Source organism: Corvus moneduloides, chromosome 3, assembly GCF_009650955.1.
Source record: "Corvus moneduloides isolate bCorMon1 chromosome 3, bCorMon1.pri, whole genome shotgun sequence".
Taxonomy (NCBI): Eukaryota; Metazoa; Chordata; class Aves; order Passeriformes; family Corvidae; genus Corvus; species Corvus moneduloides.
The window spans coordinates 96,559,612-96,585,663 of NC_045478.1; the positions used below are offsets into that span (position 1 = coordinate 96,559,612).

General features: G+C 37.2%; 1 long non-coding RNA gene across 2 annotated transcripts in view; it reads right to left on the bottom strand.

Annotated features, from left to right (window-relative positions):
* Positions 1-26,052, bottom strand: part of LOC116441210 — a 318,677-nt gene that overhangs the window by 255,303 nt on the left and 37,322 nt on the right. The window lies entirely within an intron of this gene.

A 26,052-nucleotide genomic window follows, 5' to 3' on the forward strand; every position in this document is an offset into this window, starting at 1 on the left:
AAATGAACTGGAATTTCCCTTCACTTTTATGGAAATATATCTGAAATAATGGAGAGTTATCTGGGTTTTGTGGCACTACTACAGAGAGAGTAGAAACAATCGCCGTGGGTCTACAAGGGTAAACCATTAAACTATCCAAAATGCAGGAGAGATCACTGTGACAAGAAGCCGTTTATTTTTGATTTTTTTGTAAAGTTTTTTCGGGGAAAAAGAGTGAAGTGCACAGAGGAAATGTTATTTATAAAAATAACTTGATTTTACAAATCTCATTAATAAAAACTCAAATATCTCAGAGTGATGAGAAATTCCATTTTGTCAAATAGCTATTGCCACTACTGATTTTTCATTAAAAAACATAACAACTACAAATTGAAAACCAGGACACAGAAGCAAGGGAAAGAATTAGGATGGGATTAGGGTCTGTTATTGAAATCTTCAGTTCATTCTCCATCCAGGTGTACAGCATTTTCCTCACTGAAGGAGAACCTTTCTCATGTTGTAATATTTGAAAGTGCAGGATCATTACTGAAGAAATCCTATGGTTTTGTGAGGGCTATGGGACCAGGCTATGAAAAGAGAGCTCTAAATGAAAAAATAAATTAAAAAAAAAAAGTCAGAAAAGGCCTGGTCTACTGAAGCGAATGACAGAAGCCCTATAGGATTTTGAACACATTACTAAAAGTGTTTTAAAATGCTCTTACACGATTATGATGTATCAGAAACCTGTATTTTTTTACCCTCACTCTAAATTCTCACTGGCTTTCTTTGGGATACCTGAAGATTAAACTAGACTTCGTGCATTCCTACCAAGTTATTTGCCTTGATACAGGAAGTGGTGGTGGAATACTGACTGACACACTGATTTGCTCAAAACAGTGTTCTCAAAGAAATGAGTACACAAATAAAGGGAGAAGGTGCTGCACAGAAACACAGATTCAGAAAGTCATAAACAAACAAACAAACAAACTAGAAGCCACACAGAAATATTTTTCAGTTTTTCCTGTATCAGTGCTAACTGTCTCCCTTTTAAACAAGAAGAATTGGAGACACACCAATGAGAAAATTTGATGTGAGATTCCAATTTGACACTGAAAAATTTGACACTGAAAATTTGGAAATTTCAGTGAGGAAAATTTGATACTGAAGCCTATTTACAATCAACCAAAATTAACCTAAAACAAGAGTAAATGATTTAATTGTTGAAGCCAAAGGGCAGGGTGATTCAGCCTAATATCCTTATATTAGGCACCGTATAGCAAGGGGCAAGCTATGTGGTTCAGTGCAAGGGTAACTGCTGAAAAAATAGCACCTGTGCTTATGCACATCAAGGAAACACAATGGTATTTTCAGTCATTAAATGCTCAGATTCAGAGTTTTAGTCATCAACACTTCCACAGTAAACAGTGCTTCAGGCATGGAGGTGTTTGCTGAAGGCAGTGGGAGGGGTGGGGAAATGGTCTCCTGGATAATAACCCTCAGATAGCTATTGTTCCAGCTTCCAGAAACTGCAGGCTATTTATGATTAGATGTTGATAAACTAAATGTAGATGCCTAAAATAATGACTTTAACCCTCAATCACTTGCAGTAAAAGAGGAAGTGTGTTAATGACCTTAGAAAAATGAAGTTGTTACCACAAAAATACTTACTAATAGGACTACAAATCTAATAGTCTTCACTCTATTCACAAGGGAGCTTTATTTACCAGAGACCAAACTAGGGCTTGGCTTAGGATTTTATTATTGTGGAAAGCGATTCAGCAAGCACACAGGGTCAGGAACCAGTTTCACATCACATCCACAATAAACTGTAGCACAAAACACATCATCTGGCTTTAACTGAGATCCTGAAATTAGTTTAATCAATAGGCAATGTGACTTAGTGCTGCCATGTGAGTCTTTCTGTGTGACTAAACAGTGAATTAAAAAATGGTTTGCTTCTGAAAAGACATCACTTATGGTCACCCATAAAAATATTGCTGCTTTTCAGCTACACATGCCCATGTGGAAAAAAAAAGACATAGCTAATAATGAAAAGATTAATTTCTTATATTTTTAAGGATTTCTTCAGTTTGTGTGCAGTATGTCAGAATGGGTTTACAACAATATATAAGACAGTAATGTGGTGGCAGGACAATGGTGGGCTAGGACAGTAACAGCTTAAACATTTCAGTTCGCTGTTCTTAGAAAATAAGGGACCACAGTATCTGTGACAGTCAGCAAACTGCTGGAAGGCTTCAGAGGAATGAGAAAAACAGTAGAAAGTTTGTAACACTATCACTCTGTTTTCTCACAACTGAATAGTGTAGGAGTATACTAAAAATATAGATCACTTAAACGATCTTTATTTTTCACATCAGATTGAATAACTACAATGTAAATTCCTATTGCTAAATTTTGTTATGAATCTAAACTTTCTTTTCCAGAGCAGCGTCTACATTAACCACACAGACTTAAAAATCAAGCGGAGTAGCTAAGATGATCATTATTAACCAAGCTTACATTTGTTGATCTGTACTGTTGCTGACTAGCAGGGGCTCCAATTTAGCAGCAACAGATCCCTTTGTCTGTGGTGATGGATCAAAGGTCAGGCTAACTCCAACCATGTGGAGCCTAATGATAGCTAAGGGAGACCTATGATGAATATAAAAATAGAACTAAAGATAAAGGCTTTAATCACAAGTGACAAATGACATTTTTGATGTGTCAAGTTCAATATTAATTATTTTCAGCTGCTCTGCTTTTTCTTTTGTCTTAAGGAAACTACAGCAATCTGCTGACATGCCTGGAAAAGTTCAGGTGCAAAATGACCTCAGTTCAGTTTGCAGATTTACAGGAAACCATATACTATCCTTGGAGCATTTAAGTACTATGGCCTGTGGAAATACTGTGGCTTGTTAAAAAATATAAGTCAGGAAATAATACTGCTCTTTTCCCAGCTTTAGAATGAGCTAAATCTTCTTTACTGTGGACACACAACAAACAAAACCACAGATAGTTATGTCCCAGCAGAGAATCAACAATTGTCTGGAGAAACAACCTCTATAATTAAATAAATTTTCAATAAGTTAAAAACATTAAAGTTTTCCAAATACAGAGTCCCTTTTCCAAATACAGAGTCCCTTCAATAACAGCCTGAGCCATCCATTCCCATACAAAAAAGACATATCTGTTTTATGAGATTTCTGCCACTTTATAAATCCCTTGCCTACTAGAATGTTTTAGAAAACACCTTTTATTCATGGAAGAAAGCTAATTAGGCTGTAAAAATAAACATGTCCAGAAATCCTTCAATAAGTAGGAGGAAAAATTAACAACTGTAGTGGTTTAAAAGACAACTGAGGACTGTAACTTGACAGATCCTGAGCTAGAAGCTTTTCTTCCTTGGCCTTTAAACTGAAGAGTAAACATTTTATGGTCATTTAATAGAAACAATTATATTTAATCTGCTGACCACATGTGATGAACTAATAGCAAAATCAGTTAGGGAAGAACACTGTGCATTTCAAATACTGAATTATGTGCAGAATCAGTACAAGATTTCCCTAACTGAACACAAACCAACTCAAAAGATACAGTGATGAGCACAGGTGAGCTCTGTAACCTTCCTTTGATTACTCACATGGGCTGTCTTAAATTATAAATATCTGAGATCATTGCTTATCCTGACTGCTGGAAATAACAATGGTATGAAACAGAAGCACTCATTAAAAAAAAAAAAAAAAGAAAAAATGAAAGGAAAAAGAAAAAAATGAAAAAAGAAAACAAAAAAAGAAGAAAAAGTTTTTAGAAGTGAGAAAAAGAAAAGTTTAAAAAGAACAACCTTAAATTTAAGCACAATTAGTTGAAGTTAGTTTTGTGGCAGAGATCTACCAGCAAAAGCACATGGCAGCACCATGAAAACCATTGCACTGGGGAAGAGGCCAAAACAGAGAATCATTCTGTTGATACATGGTCAAAATGAGACAAATGGAAGGCCCCAATGGACCAGCCTGAAATGTATCTATTTATTTTCTTCTGCTAAAGAGGTATTATTTCTGGAGATAAGGAAGCATTTCATAAAGCAGAAGAAAGAAGCCCAGTTGACCCAGTCCATCTATGTCACTGGGGAAATTTACTGCAATCCTTCATCTCAACCAATAGCTTCCAGCACTGGGATGCAGATGTTATCAATGAAAGGATGAAAACAGGAGATCCATATGAACATCTTTGAGCTATTAAGCAGAAGGACTGTGTTTAAGCTCAAACTCTCTGCTTTCTGGCTAAGAGCTAAACGCCATCACTGCAGTGGCTAATGAAGTGGCAGACAGGGAAAAGAAGGATTTCTGGCATGCCAAGGCAGATGAAAGCAGCTGTGCCACAGGATCAGAAGCAGCTGAAATCCAGTCTATCTGCTATCCAGCAAGGCCTGACAATCCCAGACTGTAAGATGTCCTTGTGAAGACAAGGAGTAACTAAGGGTACCCAGGAAAGCTGCACCAAAAGTCCGTAAATAAAACAGTTATGTGAACACTAGTGGGCCTATGTCTTTTGCTACTGGGCATTTTGGGTTGGGTTTTTTTTGGGGTTGCCTTTTATGAAGAGTTTATAAGTGGAGAAAATTAAATTAATAAATACCAGTGACTGTAGTGATATTTGTGAAAGTTAATGACTGAGGCTTCAGCTCCCTGTTTATTACTTTAAATGGAAGTCCAGTACTTCTCATAGTCAATCAACTTCTGTCTAAAGGGGTTACACAGAAGTAAGGGAGATATGCCAGCTGACGAAAAGACACTCACAACACACTATTCTCAGGCTTACTACACTGATTGATTCCACCACTGACCTGAGAAAAACCTACATGTATTCACAACATGATAGGGTATAAATGTTTTCTTCATCTGTATTCAAAAGCAACCAAAGTACATGATCTTTTTCTCAGTGGTGCCTGAATAACATTCATGAAGAGAGTGCTTGGAGTTATGAACTGGCTATAAATGATTCATCACGCTTTAGTGCATTAATGTATGCATGTTTTCAGGGACTGACCTTTGGACTGACCTGTCAGAGGTATAGCAAAGCCATCATCCACTGACAGGCCTTTACTGAGGGAGAAAAATCTTTGTAATAGCACAGAGGAATTTACTAATCTGACATCTAGTTTAGCAGATTAATCTTGGATTTTCTTTGATCATGCCTTGCAACAATGTGCAGCAAGTCAAACCAATCAACAATCATTAATTAAAAGAACAATGAAGAGCAGAGGCTATTTAGTTATGAATGGCACACACTGACTGAATATTATTAGTTCCCAGATGAAAGCAACGTTTCCTAAATGACACAGATCGGTACTAGATAAGCTTCAAGATAGCTGTGCAATGTAAGAGGGAACCCTGAAAGAATGTTATCAGAGTCTAAAGAAAAAAGCAAAATGAAACTAGAAAGCTGCCTTTGGGACTTGCATGAACCAAAGCCCTGCACTGGGATTCCTGCAATCATTATAAACATCAGAGCAAGCTCTGCAGCAGGCACTCATGCATTGCCTGCAAACACTAAGGCTTGAAAATTCTGGTCTCATAAAACAGGTAAATAAAGAACATTGTGACCCTATTAATCTGTCTCAGCCTTCCTTCATGATAGGTGATGTAGTACTGTTTGCTTATACAATATGGGCTTATCTTGAATGCATAGACCCCGATGCTTAGCTGGTGTAACCTCATTTTTTTTATTGAAGTCAGGAGATTTAATATGTCTTTACACAACTAGAACTCTGACATGTTCTGACACTAAGTTTTTGATTTCTTGTATTATGTAATGCAGAAAGTTGAGAAATTTTGTTGAAAACTCGTTACTCTCACAACAGCAGACTCAAAGTACTGCCTGGCTCTATCTTTGTGATTGTAAATCAGGCCTATGTTCCTACCTGTATGACATTATAAGGAATGACTAAGCTTTAATTATTCTGGGAAATGAAGTGAGTATAAAACAAAAGTGAAATGCTTAAGGGCACTTTGTTTAATAGAAAAAGTATAAGGAAGTTACAGGCATGTACCAGCTTAAAACTTTATTACCTAAATAATTGCATAATTATACACTGGGAAAATTGTTTGATGCAAAAAAAAATACTCTTTAATGTTTGCACAGTTTCTTGTGCTGTTCTAATATTGAATGGGATATTTATGGCCAAACTTAAGCAGATCTCGTAGAAGTTCAAAGTACTTCTTATTAACAGTAATCAAGGTTTTCCTTAAAGCTCCTTGTCAACAAAGAGTGCAGAGGTGACTGGTGAATGCCTCCCGAGTGTTTAGAGCAATGAAGCAGCCTGGTAGGTGGGGGGCATTCTGGCACTGTCAAAATTGCAAGCTAAAACCCAAAAGCAGTAATGAGGCTAAGAAAGAGGAAATTTCTAATGGTCCACAGCTCTCCAGACAGCAGAGAAAGGGCTAATACAGCCAGTCATCAAACAAAAACCAGCAATGAGAGACACATTTCAAAAACATGGCTATTTAAAATCCTAAAACCACACAGCAGATAGTTCACCAGCCACAATTTTCGAATAGTTTGGCATTTTAGAGACAGATTTGTTGCAACTTAAACAGAAGGTCTTGACTCTTTGTGTCAGACAGTAAGCAAGCTTGTTTCACCTGTGTTAGGCAGAAGATCCAAGCAGATGTTTCATACCTCAAAAATCTAAGAGTATTTGTCTAATTTTGATGCCATTTCTACAGCCATTCTGTGAAATGGGTAGAATGGCATTAACCTACATTTGTCCATGGTTCCTACATCCAAGTATGGCTTCCAGGTATAAGAAAATGGAAATAGATTTTTCTTTTAATGGGCCATAATTTGTTCTTTTTGATTTTTAATTCTTAAATTTGAAAAGTGAGTGCACATTTTTCCCTGCAAATACTTTCATGTGAGGCTTATGCAGAGTGATCTTTACTCTGCATATATTAAAAAAATAGAAAAATCTCTGGCTTTCCTCTGGACTAAAAAAAACCCATCTGTTTTTCCCTTCCATTGTACTTTAGAAAAAAGTCATTAATGTGAGTTATAAGTTAAAAATCATCTCTGACCATAATCAGAGCAATTCTACTGCATCTATATTACAAAACCATCTCTTCATGTGGGACACCAGCTCATGTTTCCTAACGTGGAATACCAGCTCATGTTTCCTAACATTGATATCTAATTTTGAGTCCTGCACCTAATCATCAATAGAAAAGATAGAACATCTACTCAAAGACATGAAATGAGGAGCAGATCAGCTAAGGCAGACCTGTCTTTGGAACTGTTAATGTACAAAGTAGCATCATATCCAGGTATTCTTGCATCTTCTTCCTTCTTCTTCTTCACAATCCCTAAATACCTACTTGCATTTATTTGCAACTGGTCCAACTGAAAATAAGCTCTGGTTTGAAACCAGGTGAAAGTGCAAATGCATATTCTTCGCTCCAGAGCAGAATACCAAAATCTGGTATTCTTGCTGCCTGAAGTGGCCACCTAAAAACAGAGACTAGACAGGAATAAGGGAATAAAGGTAAGTATTTATTCAAAGGGCCTTCAAAGGTACACCCCGGGGAGCCAGAGGCTACTGCCAAGATGGACCCTAAGATGGATGGCAGGTCACAAGATCTTCACACTTTTATAAGCTTAGTTCATTTGCATATCTGGGTTAATTCTCCAATTAAAGCTTCAGTTAATGATGTAATTTCCCCAAGCTTGCTCCCCCTTTAGAGGTTTTTGGTTTATACTTTTTGGGCCTAGGATGGACTGAGTGTCCTTGGAGAGCAGGCCTGGAGAGGCTTTGTCATGTCTACCTACCACGAGAGAGCGGAAGTTAACAGGCTACAAGAAACTTCAGAGTTACACACTAGGCAGTACAGGATTTGAAAAATATCATAGTTAAAACCTAAGGCACCATCCTGAATACTCTTTACCATAAATCAATCAGGGTAAAAAGAATGTGTTTATGCCTGGAAAGTGATTTCCTAAGAAAAGTTTATTTCCTACAGGAATCAAGCAGTACGGAAGTCAAGCAGTAAACTGTGCAGTTTCCTACTTGCCTTTGAGATCACTGCCAAGTACAGTCCGAAGCATAAATGGATAAAGTTGATATAAGCAGGTTAGATGAAAGAACAGAACTGCAGACTAGGATGTATTTATGGCTGTAGAACACAGTATTTCTGCTAAGGAGACCATCTATAGCACATCTACCCTAATAGTTTCCAGCACAAGGTACAAGAAAGTAGAGGTACTGAATGATATTGCTGTGATTGCAGCTGACTTCAATGTGCCAAACTTGAGAGACAGTTCTCTTCTAAATCCAGCTGCAGGTCTGGCTGCACCTTGCTGCTTCTCCTATGGCTAACACAGAGCACAACCGGAGAATGGGAAAGTTTTTGTGGTCTGGCAAGCTGCTGTAATTCCATGAACATTCCTCTACACCTGAAACTATAATTGTTGACTCTTAAAAAAGTTAATTTCATTTTTTGCTAGACTATCTGTAAGAGACCTTTCCTAATACAATATTTTTCATCCATATGAAGGTCCAGGCTAATTTCTTTCATGTGAAGATTTGCCTTTATTCAATGACAATAAATAGTTGTATTTCAATGAATTCACACAGGGTAAATTTTTATCCAGACTCAACATGCAATGGTTAAAATTGTCCCCATTGGAACTCTATTTTTACTTCCTAAACTGCACTTTGAATAAAGTTTAATAATACGTGTTCACCTGAAACTCAGCAGCCACTGTTATGAAAACCATTTTTTTATGTTGGAAGCTTCTTGTAAATAGTCTGTATTTTTTTGTGGAACTAGATATACTAATACCACAGTTCTGAAATTCTGAAACTGAAATGGATTGGGAGATCATTAACTGTGCTTGCAAGGAAGATGCCTGTGAGGGTTCTCAAGCTCAGGAATAAATCTTGAAGATGACACCTGATATGCATATTTCAGTAAATGCCATTCAAAGAAGCAAAACTAATACTTAAGACAGAAAAAAGGCACATTTCTCTAAGTTACTTAGCAATTTCTTCAACCACCCCAGCAGTGTTTGTAGCATATCATCAGAGATGTAACTCATAATGTAGCTAGAAAAATAGTATCAGTTCTCTGAGGAGAAGTAAGGGAAGTTATTAAGATCAGCTGGAATGAGAGCAATTATAGAGTAAGGCAGCAAATAGATTTAGGACTCAAAAGCATATAAGAAGCTACTATATCCTAATGCAGGAAGATTTTCATCAGTCTTAGCTGGAGAAGTCTAAATTGCACATAGCAATGATGCATTTTTCAAATTATCCTAAATAAAGGCTTCTAGAACTTCTCTATGACACCATGTGGACATGAAGTCCATTGCACCATGAAGACAAAATATACTCTTGTATTTCTCAATACAACATGACAGCAGCTCTAATCTTTCAGTAAAAGAAGTCATAATGAAGCTTGTTCAGTAGAAGGGATGTTTAATTGGATATGTGAGACCTTCAGATAAGAAACTTTTAAATCAAATTATGCAGAATATTAGACCCAGGATAATGCAAATCAATGTTATTTCTTGAAGGACTAGAAATAGATATTTTGAAGAGGAAGGACAATGTGAAGCACTTGCTCTCTCCCCTTGACCAAAAGGATACTAGAAAAAGCTGCAGCCTTTATGTTTAGGGCAATGAAAGCTTTTTCTTGCTCCCCGAGGAAGAATAAGGGTTTCACATTTAGGAAGGCAGGAAAGGAAAAAAGAAATCTTAAAATGCAGCACTGCAAATACAGGGAAAGATTTATTTAACATGGTGCCTCTAGCACCCAGGTTCTGGGCTTGAAAAATGAAGGCATCCTTCCAGTCCTATGTCCCTAGCTGCTACAGAATGTTCGTTTGCACAAAAAAAATCGCTGCTGCAGAAACACGTGAGCTTATGAAGTTGCTAAGGGACCTGTAGAAGCTTGGTTCCAGTGTTAGAATTATGTAATACAGAGTTGACTTTGAAAACATTTATCACATGATTGTGAAATCTATCACATGGATCTTAACTCTGCATTCAATTACATAGTGTATGAGCCTGCAAAAGCTCGTAAAAAACCAAATTTCTGACATTATCCAGCAAAACAATATATTCATTTCCAAATAAACGAAAAGGACAAAAAGCAAAAACCTGATTTAGGGTTTACAGCTAATGTAACAGAAGTCCTTCACATCATACATGCACACTCAATGTGAAACGAAAAATCACAAATCTTATGGCAATTTATCATCTGCCTGCTTTGCATAAAAAACTAATTGCCTCTCCCCAGCAGCTTGGCCTGGCCAATGATATTGGGCAGGAAAAATCTTTTTGGTACAGTTGGGCATGTATCCCCACTGAGTTTACATGGAAACCCTACAGTACAGTATGTTCAGGTGCCTAGGGTCTCTCAGTAAAAAAAGCAAAACAAAACAAAACATGAAACAGTGTCTATTTTAATCTCTAAACCATGTAGCTATGAAATCAAAATGAAATAATTTCACTGTGTGTGAAACTGTCCCGGTGAAAGAGACTGTAGAATGGATAGCAATCTGAGGTGCAATTTTCCATTGCATATGTTTTTCAAAGATAAACATCTGATGAGAACAGTTTGCTGTTAGTAAGTGAAAATAAGAACCAGAACTAATAGAGTAACTGCCAGCAGCTTCCAGATCATTAACTATTGTTTATTTCTCCTCATGTTCAGACATCAGACTGTAGTGATGGAAGATACAGTCATTAATTTGGGAGTCATTTCAAGATGTTCCCATAAACACTGAATCAGGATACTGGCAAGCTGCCTATGAAAACTTGCTGCCAAGAACTTTTTTTTTTTTTGCGTAGTGATTTTTATTGTTGCCATTATTTTCTGCTTTCTAGTCACTGCAATAGACCAACTATGGGTAGATCATCAGAGTTTATACAAAGACTGACTTTTTATACTTTGTTCTGCAGTTACAGATGGGTTTTGCCTTTATTATGAAAAAACCCTTTAAAAAGTTGCATCATAAAGCATCAATTATTCTGTTCCTGACCTCTCTCATAGCAGCCAAAAAGGAAAAATGTGTTTTTCCTTACTTAACAGATGCTTATTAAAGTGACAGGTGAGCTGTCTGAAATAATTAAACTGCAAGATTTCACAGAAAGTATGTCTGCCCTCCCTCACAATCGCATGTTTACAGAGTCTATCCTACTTTAAAAAATAATTTAAAAAAATAAATAATTTTTCTCTCTAACAATATTTGAGTAGGAAAACAGTGAAAATGCAATAATATAATGAGAAATTTCTGCAAACAACATCCTAAGCATGAACTACTAATAGGATCATAAAGGATACATTTGAAATCTAGGAGCTCCATATTCTTACATATACATATATATACTCTCCTGGACAAGCCCAGAGTAAATGGCAGAACTGCCACTGTTCAGGACTAAAATATTTCATCCCTCCTGAGAGCCTGAATGCTAGCCAGAATTTTTAGTTTTCATGATTATTATGTAACAGTTAGCTGGTGCATGAAAGCATCAGAAAACCAAGAATTTATTCTGAATCTTGCTACAGTTGCACGGATGTCACATTTAGTGCATCATGAAGCTATTGCTAATTGATGTACATGGTGACAGGCAAAAGCAAACCTTAATAACAGCTTGTAGATTCTCCTGAAGAACAAAAATATTGAACAAATTATTTGAAGTTTACAAGTTTACACAATAATTTTATGGCACCATTGATTATTTCAAATACTGGGCATCACTGTCAAAGGGCACATCTGATATGTGTTTTTTGTCTAGCCAGAAGAGGGATAATTAAGATAAATCCAGACTTCTACTACTGAGTTAAAGAATCTTATAGTATATACCACACAGTCTCAAGGAAGTCAAAGTTGATGGCTTTAAATGCCAAACAATTATTTCTTTTTGCTGATTTAGGAATAATCAAGAACAACAATCCTCTAGTGTTCTTTTGGCCTGCCCATAACAGAATAAAATGTGGAACAGTAATACAAGACAGATCAAATAAACTCCTTTATAATATTGTGATTAATTTTAGATTTCCTTCATAAAACCATAGTTATGTCTTCAGTCTATTTCTGGATCAATAAACAAAGAAGAAACCAAGTTTCTGATCTGATAACTGTGTTTTTATTGAAAAAGCATGAATTAGAAAACAGAAACCTTTAAATACTAAAAAATGCCCTAGGTTAGGAATGTCCAGCCCTATTAATCCTGCATGCCACATCCTAAACCCCAAGAACTTTACATAATATGTACTTCACACCACAAAGAACTCAGTGGATAAGGAACTCAAGGAGCTGTTCCTGTGCCAGAAACAACACTGCTTCCGCCACAATTCCTCCATTTCACTGCAGGATGGGAATGAGCTAAAGCACAAGTAGGATCAAGTGTGTCTTAGATCTACCACCCTGAGCAGATCAGGATGAACACCTCCTCAGGCACTAGGTCCAGAAGAGGCAGCCACTCAGCCCACAGGGTGATTGCACCCCACAGCAGCCTGGAGCTGGCGGGCACTCTGTAGCCGGCCGAGAGTAAGCTTCATCTCAAGAAGTGTTCAAAAGGTTGCCCTATTTTCCCTCCTAGGCTTCCTTTTAAAAGGGATTTGCTTTCAGGAACACAAAAGACTTTGAAGAATGATCTTGAAGCTGTGGTCAAACTAATTAAAGGCTGTTTAACTGTGAACAAGAATAACACAGCTTGACCACATTAATGGCACCTATTCCTCTGGTTCTCCCATAATTTCCCCTGTCATTAGTCTTAAGAGGTGCTCCTTGTGTGAGCTACTGTCATGGGTTAGCTACCATAGTCCCGGAAGTGATGTTCTCATAAAGGAGGGCTTACAGCTTTCCCCATGACCTGACAGAACCTATCAGCTGGCCAGTTTGAATATGGACAATTCTTTAAGCCACTTAAAGTTGTGACCACCTCTGTGATCCACACTTAAGAATAGACAACCCCCCCCCAGCTCTCTCTCTCTCGTTTCCGGCGCTGGGACAGGTGGCTGCGGGCCCCGTGTGGGGGCCAGGCCAGGCCGCAGCCATCCTGGAGCCGATGGGCCCTGTTCCACCCGCATAAGCCCCCCACAGCCCTGCTGTGGGCAGCCAGAGCAGCTTGGCTCCGCCCCCCCCCACCCCCCCCAGTGCAATAAACAAATTTCCAGCTGCAAGGCCGAGGTGAGATTAACCCTTTTAGTGCTGTGAAGAGCTGAAAACCTGAGGGAAGAGAAAGAGGAGATGCTTAAAGCTGAAATTCTGTTGTGAAGCTATGATATATCAGAGTATCCCATTGTAATTTCATGAAGATATGGGGGGTGGAGTGTTCAACTCGTGAGCAGAAGCACCTGCACTGAGATAGGCAGATGCTGAAGCGGCTGTAATTTCATGAGAAGTTTGGACAGGGAGAGATGGAAGCGATGAGGACTTTTGCTCCAAATGGGAAAGGAGAAAACCTCAGTTCCTAGAGATGCTCCCAGAGATAGTCCTAAAGATGAAGATGAGGAAGACCCTTTGCTCCCAGGGAAGGAAAAGGGCCTCTGTTCTTAGAGATGAAATGCTCCCAGAGATGGGTGAAGAAAACTTTTGTTTCTGAATGGCTCAACCTTAAAATTGTACCCCAAAAACCTTCAAGAGTGGACCCTCAAAAGCAGTTGTGGGAAAAGCTGCAAGTCAGGGGAAGGGACTCACATGCGAGCAGAGAGACTCCTCTTCCTAAATGGACTGAACAATATTTGGAAGTGGGCGGCTGTCTCATTGTGATAATGTGTTCATAGCACAAGCAAGAAGAGACTTCTCTTTCTAAATGGACTGAACAAGGTTATTATGGAAGTGGTAAACAGACTGAACATCTCAAGGGTTGTCTTTTTACATTGTCAGGGGGAGAAGGGAGGAAGGTGGGGGGAGGAGAAGAGTTCTGAAGATGTGGTATAATTTTTTTTCCCTTCTTTTAGGTCTGTTAATAAACTTCTTTATATTCTTTCAAAGTTGGTGCCTGCTTTGCGTTTCTCCTAATTCTTACCTCACAGAAGATAAACAGTAATGAGTATTTTGGGTCAAACCACTACCTTAAATTGGTGTTTCTGCCCGGTTACAGAACCAAACCCGCTACAGTTACAAACAAGAATTTGCAGCCCTAATTGATCCTGCATCATTACAGGCTACCACACGTATCAGGCTCCGGTCCAGACTCAGAATGGGGGACAGGAAGGTCTGAAGGAAAACATGCAGCCCACCAGGGCACTTGAAGAATGGGTACACAATTAACAGAAATGCATTAAGCCCAGCACAGCAAGAACAAACTCAATGCGTCCATGTGTGAGGAGAAAATTAAGCTAGAAGATCCTGGTCGGATGTTGCTGTTTCCTAACATTGGTCTCTGAAAGATTCAAGTATCTTGCTATGTATTCAGAGGCATTAGTTTAATACTTGCTCAGAACTTTGTCTGAACCTTCCTACTGCTGACCCAAGTAGGGAGGCAAGGGCTTGTGGGTATCATAATGCAGACCTACATTCCTGTATGAAATTATCTGCAGAAACTGAGGTAGCTTAGCCATGGCAGGCTACCAGATTACAGAAACTCAGACAAAACTTGGCTTGCAAACCTTTTGTGACTAATTAACCTACTACCACACTTCCGGTTTTCTAAGCTGTTAGTCAAGATTATAAGAGTGTGAAAATAAAGAATCTTTATAAAATGTCCAGAAATTCAGTGAAGTTCATATTTTATCACTACTTGCTAAAAAGAAGCCAAAGTCGTGACAGGTGAAACCAATGCTAATGTTTAACCTGAAATACAGAAAGGAATAAAATTCAGATTTATCTCATCTTCTATTTTTTTCCAAAGAATCTTCTGCAAGAGCTCTCCAGCAGACAGTATGTAAGACATGCATAGCAACAGAAATACAACAATCATAACACACTGGTCCAGCTGTCTGATCATGTCTGGAAATGACCACTTTTAGCTGGCAGGAAGACCTTTAAACACAATACAAAGTGATTATTTTTATTATGGAATTAGTTATACCAGCAAATGGTTAGAAGCAGCTATTAGCACCTCAGCTTTCTTATGTAACTTTGCTTTCTCAAGTGTATTATCACATTCTTTTTAGTAGTCTTCTATCATAGGACATACAAACAGATTACACTTCCCAAGGACTTCAAGTTTGCTGCTGTAGTATTTACGAAGACTTTCTGAAGAATACAAATAATGAGTACGGACATTCTTTCGATCATTATTCTGAGATCTACAGGAGATAAATGGTTTTAATGAAGTTCTCCAAACCACCTTCTAGTATTAACTACTGGTCTCAGAGGAATGCACTGAAAATTATTTGCCACAAATATTTATCTTTATAGCGCATCCTAATTGGTACCAACCTAAATGTTTGCTGCAGAATTCTTACAAGAAAAGGACAAGCAGATCACAGAATTTGCCAATACTGTTTAAAAATAAAGCAACTTTGAACAGATGGAATTTACAAGAAAACTTAAGCAAGATAAAGCTTAAATATATAGACCTACACCTTTGCCAAGCATCCAGAATTACAGTAATTTTTGTAGAAAAATGTTTGGAAGTTACTGGGGTTACTGGGCTTACTTTTGAAACTACTTTAGTTTTGTTTTTCATTTGAATTCAATTCTAAAATGAAGTTAAAATCTCAAAGGATGTTTTGCATTTGTATGAAGTTAAGCATTTCATGGACATATTATGCCCACAGCAAATTTCAGAGTTAATTCTGATGGAAAAAAACTGATTCTGAGAAGACAAATTGCTCAGGATTTGTAAGAAAGAAATAAGAAAAAAAAATTTTTTTTTATTTTACTTGCAAATCAATTGTAAAAATGTGACCAATTGCACATGAGTTACTTATAATAATTTTTTTTCTCTTAGTAAGCCTTAATTCCCATTTAATTAATAAAATTTTAATTATTTTTCATTTACACACACATAGATCTCAACTGTATATATAAATGCAGACATATATACACACACCACCATATTTTATGCATCCTGATACAATTAAATGTGAGTATTGTTTGACTATGATGCAAAAACAAATAAGATAATTTAGGCTATTATGGTAAGGCTTCCATTCTATTGCAAGCATGGCCTTTTTTTCTTTGGTTGATTGGGGATTTTTTCACCTTTTCCTTTTCTCTCTAGTATTCTGGGATTTTCCTTTTGACACAGCTACAACTTTGGATGTGAATATCCTTTTTATTTCCACAACCAGATCAGACTTGAATGCTTTCAAATTTCCTCAAGTTTTCTAATTACAGACATTTTTACTAAGGGGTTTGTTTTTTTTTTTTTTGGTCTAACTTTCTACTTTGCTTCCCATTCAGGAATTGGAATTCCTTCTTAATTTAAGCCCTTCACAAATTATGATTATCCTAAAATACAACTAAATCCACACTGCATGATGTGATTTCAGTACCTGAAATCACTGGATATACCTTTTTTTCCCCTTCTGTTGCAGTGCAAGTCAGAAAGCAGAAAAAGCAGTTTCCTTCTAACAACAAACAGTTCAACTATGCAATCCATCTTTTTTAATGTCTTTTCTTTTTTTGCCTAGAACTCTGTCCAGACTAATTTTCTCCATTCAAGGTGAAATTTAGAAGCCAAGAAGTAATCTTTTCCATTGAAAACTGTCCTTGAACTTTTTGTAATTGAACTTCAGGTCTAAAATAGGAAAAAAAATTCCAAAAGGAAGAAAGGACACTTTTTAAAATAGTCTGAACGTAAAAACAACTCCCTCTACACATTGCATTAATTGTCCAATTCTCAGGAGAAAAATATAAGCTATACAGAGAGATGCAATATCTAAAGACTTTCAAAAAAAGTATCTAGAGCAGTGCTGTTACAATAATCAACAGAAAAAATTACTCAACTAAACATATTTTATAACATAGCTAATGACAAATACAGTAGAAATAAACGAGGTGCCAGCACTGCTTAATCAGAAACACACTGTGCAGTACCCGGTAGGATTTTAACATATTTATTAGAGGAAAACTTTCAGGTTAACCTAAAAATCCTCAGAGGCAGCATTATCCCCTAAAGGTTTTATGTTATTGTCTTCTCATTATAGTTCTTCATTAGCCTATAAGAGCTCCCAAGGCACTAAATACCTAAAGAAAATCAGCATAGAAAAATAAGAAACCGCGTAGTAATGGAATCCAAGTTGTGGATGCAATGCTCAAATTAAAGAAAATGAGAAGAATTTGGAGGAGTCATTCAACTCCAATACCAGTCACTGTTGAATTTCAGCATATTTATCTGTAGTATCTACCTCTGGTGGCATGGCTCTTCAACACCATATACATAGTACCATGTTGTTGATTTTAGGTTTCATTCAGGGGTATTTTCTCTTAGTGTATGAACTTTAGTTTTCCAGATCCTTTTCAGAAAACCTTCAGTGGAGGCTGAGAGAATTCAAGAGGCTCTTCCCACTGCATTCTGTTTAAGCTCAGTCAACTATGATGGAAGACAAGTCTTTCTGCAAAAAGACTTTTACAATTGTCATTTGACATTATCAATAACACTGAGATATTTACTTTCCTTTGGTAAGATGACTGTTCTGAACACTATTAGCTGATTATTCAACAAGGAGAAATTTGTGATGAAAGAGACTCAGAAGAAGAGATATTCTTTTAATTGCCTTTTCATATCTATTGATAAATTACAGGGTTTTTTCTCATTCAAAGCAACACAAGTTACATGCCACATCAGGAATGAGAGCTTACTTCAAAATATCCTGTGTATGACAAACACTTAGAAGGACCCGTCTTCAAGTCAGCTTGCTTCATGCTATTTCAGCATCAGGGCAAAAGAAGCGTTATTTTGTGTTTCTCGTTCTTGCAATACATATGCTTTTTGATGTAGTGACAATACCGTGAGCTAACTGAAAACTCCCTGGATTCTGCATTCCACTCCTTGGAAAAGGTCAGAGAAAAAGCTAACAACACTTAAATGTATCAAGAGAAGAACAGCTCCATTCCTCTTTTGACCCTGTGAAAGGACAGAATGGCTATAAATTGCCAGATATGTACCCTATTTTCAATTAAAATAAAATCATTCTGTGGTTCAGAAATAAATGTTTCTGTATTTATTGATATAAATGTAAAGAATAAAAATCAATATTAATTTATTTATAGCAGTCTGCTCTTGAAGAAATTTTGAAAAAGATTCAGTAAAATGAGTGAAGTAATCCTAAATCACTAACAAAAATAATTTGTTATCTTTCTAAAACGCCAGAATTTTTAACCTGGCTTATGAAAAAAACCTCCAAAATATTTCATAGCAAAGAGTTTCAGAGTATAAGCAAGCCCACAGAAAAGATCAAGGAGTTTCTAGAAGAACTAATATATGGAACAATGCATTTCCATTTTATTTGGAATTTTACAAAAGAAATTGTTTGCAGACTTTTGCTGTTAAATTGTGACACAAAGTGTGAAACTGTGTGCTGCCAGGACTTTTGAGCATCAACTTCAAAATTCAAATTGAGGTCCAAGTATTTGTCAAATTGGTTTCATAGGGCCCAATTAAAACAAAAAAAACCCCACAACACAATTTCTGTAGCTGCATTCCTCAAACCAGGGATAACACAAGCAATCAGGTGTCTTAGGGCCAACCATTCCCAGTTTATGTAGTGTCACAGCAACACCCACACACCAAAAAAATGACTGGTTTTAGTAAATTTTACTTAAAGTTTATCTATGAAGCACTTTCAGATTCCATGAAAACCATTTCTGTGGTACCACCAGACATCAGGAAAATCTTTTTCACTTCATGTTAAGCCACCATAAGAGCCAATAATTCAGTCCTCATAGGAAATGCATTCAGATACAGTATTTGTGTCCTTGTTATGGCATATCACAGTAGCTTAAGTGTATTAAACTCTGACTTAGCCCCTGCTCTTACATGCTGGCATCAAAAAGGCAATTTTGACCAACGACATTGAAATATAGAAAATTCCAAAAACAGGAACAGTAACACACAGCATGAACTGTTACATAAATTTACCAGTAATATTTACTCCTTTCTCAAAGGAAGTTTTTCCCATGAAACCATAACTACTACTGTCTGAGCTTGAGAAAAAAGAATCACAACAACCTTCTCAGCAACACAGGCAGGAATGAAATTGGGCAGCTCCAGATCTCAAGAGAGAATATTTTATCTGAGGACTATATCAAGCCAAGGTTTCTTCCCAGAGAGGAGCTCTAATATATGTACCTAATCATGGTACTACAATACATTTTTGGAATTATCAAGAAAAAATGCAATTCTATCAGGGTTAGACATAGTCAAGGTATTAATACTAGAGAGGGTAACTGCATGCCAGCAGCAGCATTTTGCCCCAAAATAGGCTTAGGTGCAAAGCTCTGTCTAATGTGGCAGAGACAGGGCTGACTTGGCACCACTTGAGAAGTAAGTTAGCTCTCTTTAGAAGAAAAGATTTATAAATATCAAAAACCCATGGTCACTAGAGTTGAACAAAAATCTCTACTATTACCTGAAGCAAGGTCAAGACCACTGTGGAAAAGGAAAAGCTCTAAGATTGTAACATGAAGTTGCCAAAACACCTCATCTGTCACACTGGTTGTTCATGTTTGTTTATATTATGATTTGGCAAAGCTGGTCTAGTCATATAAGTACTTCCAGTATTTCCTCCATAGTGGGTAACTCAATAACAACTTCAGAGTTACGGTAGCAACTTAGGTGAGTTCTTGGCTCCTGCCTGAGAAATGGCAGAGTTTTCCTCTCCCTGGTGTTTTGAACCTGGCACATCATTAGAAAACACCACCAATTTCCTTCACACACTTAGGTTTTGTAATACTTTGCCACAAAACTTTTCCTGCCTCAACAGCACCTAATCTTGCTGTTCAGTTCTATGTTTATCTGCAAATATTAAATATTCCTGTTTAACAGTTTTGAAAAAATAATATTTTCCAACAGCATCTCTGCATTCTATTTCTTCTTTAAAAATGGAGGAGCAAAACCCTATTTTCAAAGATCTGTTTTCTCCAGTAGTGTTCTTTACCGTTGTCCTTATTTATCAAGGTAATCACTATTTTTGCTTCTCACCCTCCAAGTCACATTCCTTGGCCATATACCATTATTTGAACTTTTTTCCAGGATGTTTGGTGAAACATACACAAGGATTTTTGAGCAAGTTTTTGTCCTCTGCAAAATCTTCTGAGTGGAAAGGATGATTAAGTATATTCTCATATTTTATTGTCTTTTTTTCCAAAATTTGCTGCTTTCTTAAAAATTCATAAGAATGATTCTCTGGAATACTTTTAAAAAGACAGATTGCAACTCCCAAAGCAGTTATTGACATTTTTAAATATGGTTTTAGTTTAGATCTTGCCTAAGTCCTTAATTTGGTTCCTCAAACCCTAATTGGGCAACATTTTCCTCAATCAGCTAAACAAGAATGCAATGTGTTTCTTATATGATTAAGAATGCTTCCATCCCCTCCCTAAAGGCTGTAACTAACTAATGCAAATATGACTTCATCATGTTGTCATCTCTATGACACCTGGATAACGCAAAGAGACTCCAGCATGAAAATCATAGCTCAAGTCTGAGACCAAGCCATGGCCACCCCATTACTCACACACATGCACTCACCAGCGGGCCTTGGGTGTGAAGGATTAAGCTTTAGGAAAATGCAATACCCACAGCTCCATTCAGACCTGCCTCTTCAATCCAAGGGAGCCTCCCCACCTGCCCAGATATCAGGTAAATTTCTGAACCTCAGTACCAAGGCAGTCTTTTATCTCAAAAGGATGGAGCTGCACATGTTGGTAACAAGCAGGGCAGGGAGCCAGGAAACCAGAACACCTACACTCTTCCACACAATTCAACGAGAGAATTGGGAGTTGGCATGGAAAAAGTGTGTGTTAGGAGGCTGTTAGTCCCTCTTCTGCCTTAGGCAATCAGGAGAAGCCAATGAAATTAATTAGTCCAAGCTTAGCTAACCATTTGAGGACTAGAAACCAAATAGAATTTTAGGGCTGTGCTTAAGCCTGGTACTTAACAGTGACTCTGAGATCCTCTAAAAGCAGGAGAGCTTTGCTGTAGAGAACTGGAAGCTATGAAGTATGGGGTAGCTAATTTTGAACATGATAATATTTGAGGATTCAATGGAGATAATGGTTCTTGTAGCAACTGCATTTTGCAGCACTTACTTCTGCAGGAGAACATACATTCTATTGACTGTAACAGGAATTTAGAAAAATCATGCTCTGACTTTTTCACCTAATATCAGAGGCCTGGAGTGGACTGTAGAGATTCCTTCTTTTGGATGTATTATAGTACTTAATACTGGAATATGTTTTATAGCCATCCTTCATGATAAAGCAGACAGGAATACTACTCTGCTTTTTACTGTGATAATTCCACTAAAACTGTGCCTGCAACTTTTAGAAAAATATGTTGATAATGAACTGGCTGCCACATACTTAGTATCTTGTTTCTCTTAGCTGAACAGTCAGAACCTTAATTCTTAACAAGCAATTTATAGGGGTGTGTGGTGGATTACCATAATATGAGACAGAAACACTTATAATTAAAACTCTATTGTCCAGGGAGAAAAAAAAAAATACAATTGTGCCTTGTCACAGATTTCAAATAAACACATTTTTGAAATGTTCCCAGGTTTTCTGTTTGGGATGTTCTATCTCTTCCTGAGTGTTCAAGACTACTGATGTATTTTACACTGTTTATGGTAGGTTAAAACCAGAGCTAGTTTAGTTTGCATACTTCAAAGTCACTTTTTAAATTTACTCACTCTGACTTTGGCAGACAAAAAAAAGGACTAGAGTAAACAGAGCACACACACATCCTCCCTCTCCTTACTACCCACTAAAAAAAAAGTAGTATTCCACTTTCTTTCTCCCCATTCTTACATTTCCAATGAGTTGAGCTTGTGTCTGCCATTATAGAAACACAGCTGAGACCTGCACAACACATACTTAAATTTAACACATTCCCATGGCAGTAATGAACAAAGCAGTCCTTCCCTTCAGGAAAATCCTGGACTTGCACTCCCCGTGTCCCAGAGCAGTATAGAATTTAGAAGAAAAACAGGAAACACATGTGGAAACCAGATAGAACTGACCAAACCTAGCTATTAAGGTAGCCCAGCCAGTAGCTATTAAATAAATAATCACATCTATCTATATTATGCCTGACTGATCCTTCCCACCCTCCACCAGCTATTCATACTGAAACACGCAGGCTAGGTGTATTTATCAGCTTAAATATGCAGAGGAAAGAAACAAGACCTAGTGAAGTATGTACATACATCTTAGAGTTTCTAATTTTTCCATACATTCATGAAAAAAGAATCAATATAACCTTCACAAAGTTAAAAAAAACCTACACTTTTGATTGGCAAGAGCATGTACACATAAGCAGCTAGTGTCCGTATCTGCTCCATTAAGTATACACATGTATACATAAAAATGTATATAATCTCAGATACATATGTTCCTGTTCAGAAATCAAACAGAGTAACAGGGCAACATTTTTTTCAGTGATGGAAAAATTAGTCATAGTCATAATGATTAGTGCTGTGGTCTTTTTCCCAATCTACCTTATTCTACCATGATCTCCGATTTTCAAAACACTCTAAAAATAATCTATGTAATCTTTGGTTTCTGTGTCTCAAAGAGAATTTTACAAATGAAGATGGGACATTTTCACTGTCCTCCAATCCAATGTTATAGATACTAGATGTAAAGTGATGTTGAAAAGAAAAGATTTTGTAAATATAAAAACTCTCAGCACAGAAGCTGTAAGTGATGATAAAACAAATCAGACTGCGCATGTGAGCTGAGCTCATTTTCACATAAATATTGTTTTCCCATGTGTGCTTAATGAAACAGCAAGAAAAACATTCAGGCTTTCTAATAGTGCCATCTATAAAACACAGTGGGACTCTCAGTAAAAAGACTGCCAAGACCTTTAATATACAGGGATCTTGCAACTCTCTGCCTGTGGCAAGCAACCTGCAGCATCCTGAGGTTCATATCCAGCCTTTTGGGAAAAATCAAATTCCCTTCTCTGGATTCTTGGAAAACTTGACTCTTCTCAGAAAGGAGAAGTTCAATAGATAGTTCTAAACTAAAAAAATTTTAATAAAGTGGGACAAGAATGAACAATATTTACAATGACCTCCAATAAGAAGGCAACCCTTGTTTTCTCAAAATACAAATATAATAATTCAAGTAAATGTCTTTTTAGAGTGACCTCTATGGAAGCTGGAGCCCGCCTGCGGTTCCTTCTCAATGTCTGGGTTTGGAAATCCCTCTGGGGATTGAACTGGGGAGCTCATCTGAATTTATGGTACTTTGCTATCTGCTAGCCACTTTTCTCATTATTTACTCTATAGCAATTTCAGTTTTTCTGCTAAATATGGTGACAAAAGATTCTTGTCATATTTTCTAAATATAGTTTCCTCTTTCATATTTCAGCATTGCTTCATCCAAAAGCTTCAAGATAGGGCAGCAGAACAAGCCAGAACAAGCCAGTAGCTCAGTCCAGGACTACTTTGAATTAATGTCTTAGAAATATATTTGTCACAGAATTCCCCATAATACAAAATCTTCACTAGAAGCAGGAGATGTCTTTGGCATTGCTTCAACACAGTGAGGATGAGCTGTGGTTAACAATAAGCACAAAAGGCCCTAAGAAGGAGGGAAATGAAGAATGGATTTTGACAAGAACTGGCCAAACTTTAAATTACTTTCTGCCTAAACATACAGGTTTGGAGTGAAAGAAGGGTTAAACACTGAATTTGACAGGTTCTTTGTAACAATAAAGACATTGGTGGTACTCACTGAATGTAGAGGTACCAGCTAAATCAGTGGTGAAATGCTGCTTTACCCTGGACTCAATAATCAAGAAAAGAAGTTATGCAGAAAAAAATAACAGAACAGTCTCACTGGCTGTAGTCAAGCAGTGGCAGGAGAACAGGAGATACTTCAAATATCTTGAGTAAAGTTACATTACAAGACAGGTTTACTGGGCCTGACTTTTCCTGTATTCAACCTCTTCTAAAAATGCATAAAGCTTGGTCCAAGACTGTTCATCCCACAGAGCAGCATATAACAACCATCTTTCCTGTGATCAAGTTAGACTGTGAAAGCATACATGAATTATTTTTGCCTAGGGAGCCTTAAGTCCTGCTTTCATCACATGGGCAGATGGGCACCACCACCATGAATCTATAGTAATCATTTGGCTCATTGTTCTGTTTTGTTTAGGTGTTATTATTTACTTCTTTTTTTATGCCTGGGGAAGAAATACAAGAAGTGCTATAGGGAGGAAGGATAGAAATGGGCAAGAATTGTCTTCAAAGATAGTAGTTCACCTAATAAAAAAAAATTTCTTGTAAACTCAAGTCTCATAAATTCAAGTCCCTTTGGCTGTCTGTGCGCTATGGCCATGAGACATATGAGCCTTGCTCTTTAATTTGAAGACTTTAAAAAAAGGTCAAATAAAAACAAACAGAAAAAGTGTAGTTTGTTGTCCTGGCTCATTGCCTTAGTGGTTTGGTTGCTAAGAACATTGAAATGCTAAAAGGCCATTTATACCACAGAAATCCTTAGCACTGTCTCTGCTTTTATCTTAGTCACTGAAACAGAATGTTTAATCTACTTGCTAGAAGTAACACAGACTTTTAGAGATCCACCATAGTGACCCACCTATTTTTGGCATTATCTATGCAGCCATACACTGCATTAGAGATGCCTTATTCTCCCCATATATAGAGCAGCTGAAACAGGCACCTTTCCATTTAAAGAGGCTTGGTTAAAAGAAATTAAGAAAATGAGAAAAAAAAGAAAGAGGGAAAGAAGGAAAATAAGAAACATTGTGGCATTGTGAGCTTTGACTTAATGTGAACTTTCCTATACTCCAGTCATGAGACTTAACCAAGAACAGCCTTGGGGATATTATGATGGGAAAAGCAAAGTGTGGTGATTGCATTGGGAATATATTAGCTGGAACGCTGTCTCAGCAGCTGGCGAGCAGCCTTTTGAAAACAGCATTATTCCAAGAACTATATAAATAAACAGAGGCCTTGGGAATTTTTATCCGTCCAAAAAAATCTCTTTGCCAAGCCAACCATTACCCAAACTTTCTCTATATGTGTGCCTCACGTGGAGGGTACTTTATACAGAGTAAGAGATGACTAATTATGCCTGCCAAATGCTTTAAGTTTGGGTTGGGCAAGGGCTAATTTGCAAAGGGGATGAAGAAGAAAAGGGTGTGGGGAAAACGGCTTTTCCAGAGGTCTAAGCTAAAGTAATTATGCAGCTAATTATTAGTGGACTTTGTTACTACTGCTGATCATCAAGAACTGTATTTTGCTTTATGTTCACAGGGCCTCAGGTGATAGTTCTTGCTACTGAGTAATTCTCACATAGCAATGCCCAGATGATAATGCATTACACTGCATCTCTACCTTGCAGCTCAGAGGAGTCTACAGAACCAGAAGACTTGCTTGTTCAGCAAAGGCTGGGTCAGAACAACAACCTCAGATGAATGGATGTAGGAGGACACCAAAAATTCTCTAAGACAGCTGCTTTGTCACACCCTGGATGATGAAAACCTGCTTACTTCTTTCTAAGGCTTCCTGCTATCCCTCCCAAGTCCACCCCAAAAAAAAAAAAAAAAGAAAAGCATTTTGCTGTACTAATTGCTATTCCTAATAAGATCTAAAATAATAATCGGCATCAATATGGATTTCTACTCATCACAAGTTGTACCAGGAAAAGCAGTACAATTACCATGAAAAGGACAGAAGCAGGCCAAAAGCACAGCTCTCCAGATGGCTGTAGCATTGCTTTGCAAATATCCAATAATTTTTACTCTTACAGCCCAAAAGAGAAAGGTTAAATATGAAGTAATAATAGACAAGAGAAGTTAGGAACAAAAAAAATGCCACAGTGACAAAAATGCATACAAAGTGTTTCAAGAGTATTTACCTTGATAATATATATTATCTTTTCCTTTTTTTTTTTAAACTGTTCTAGTTTTAAGTC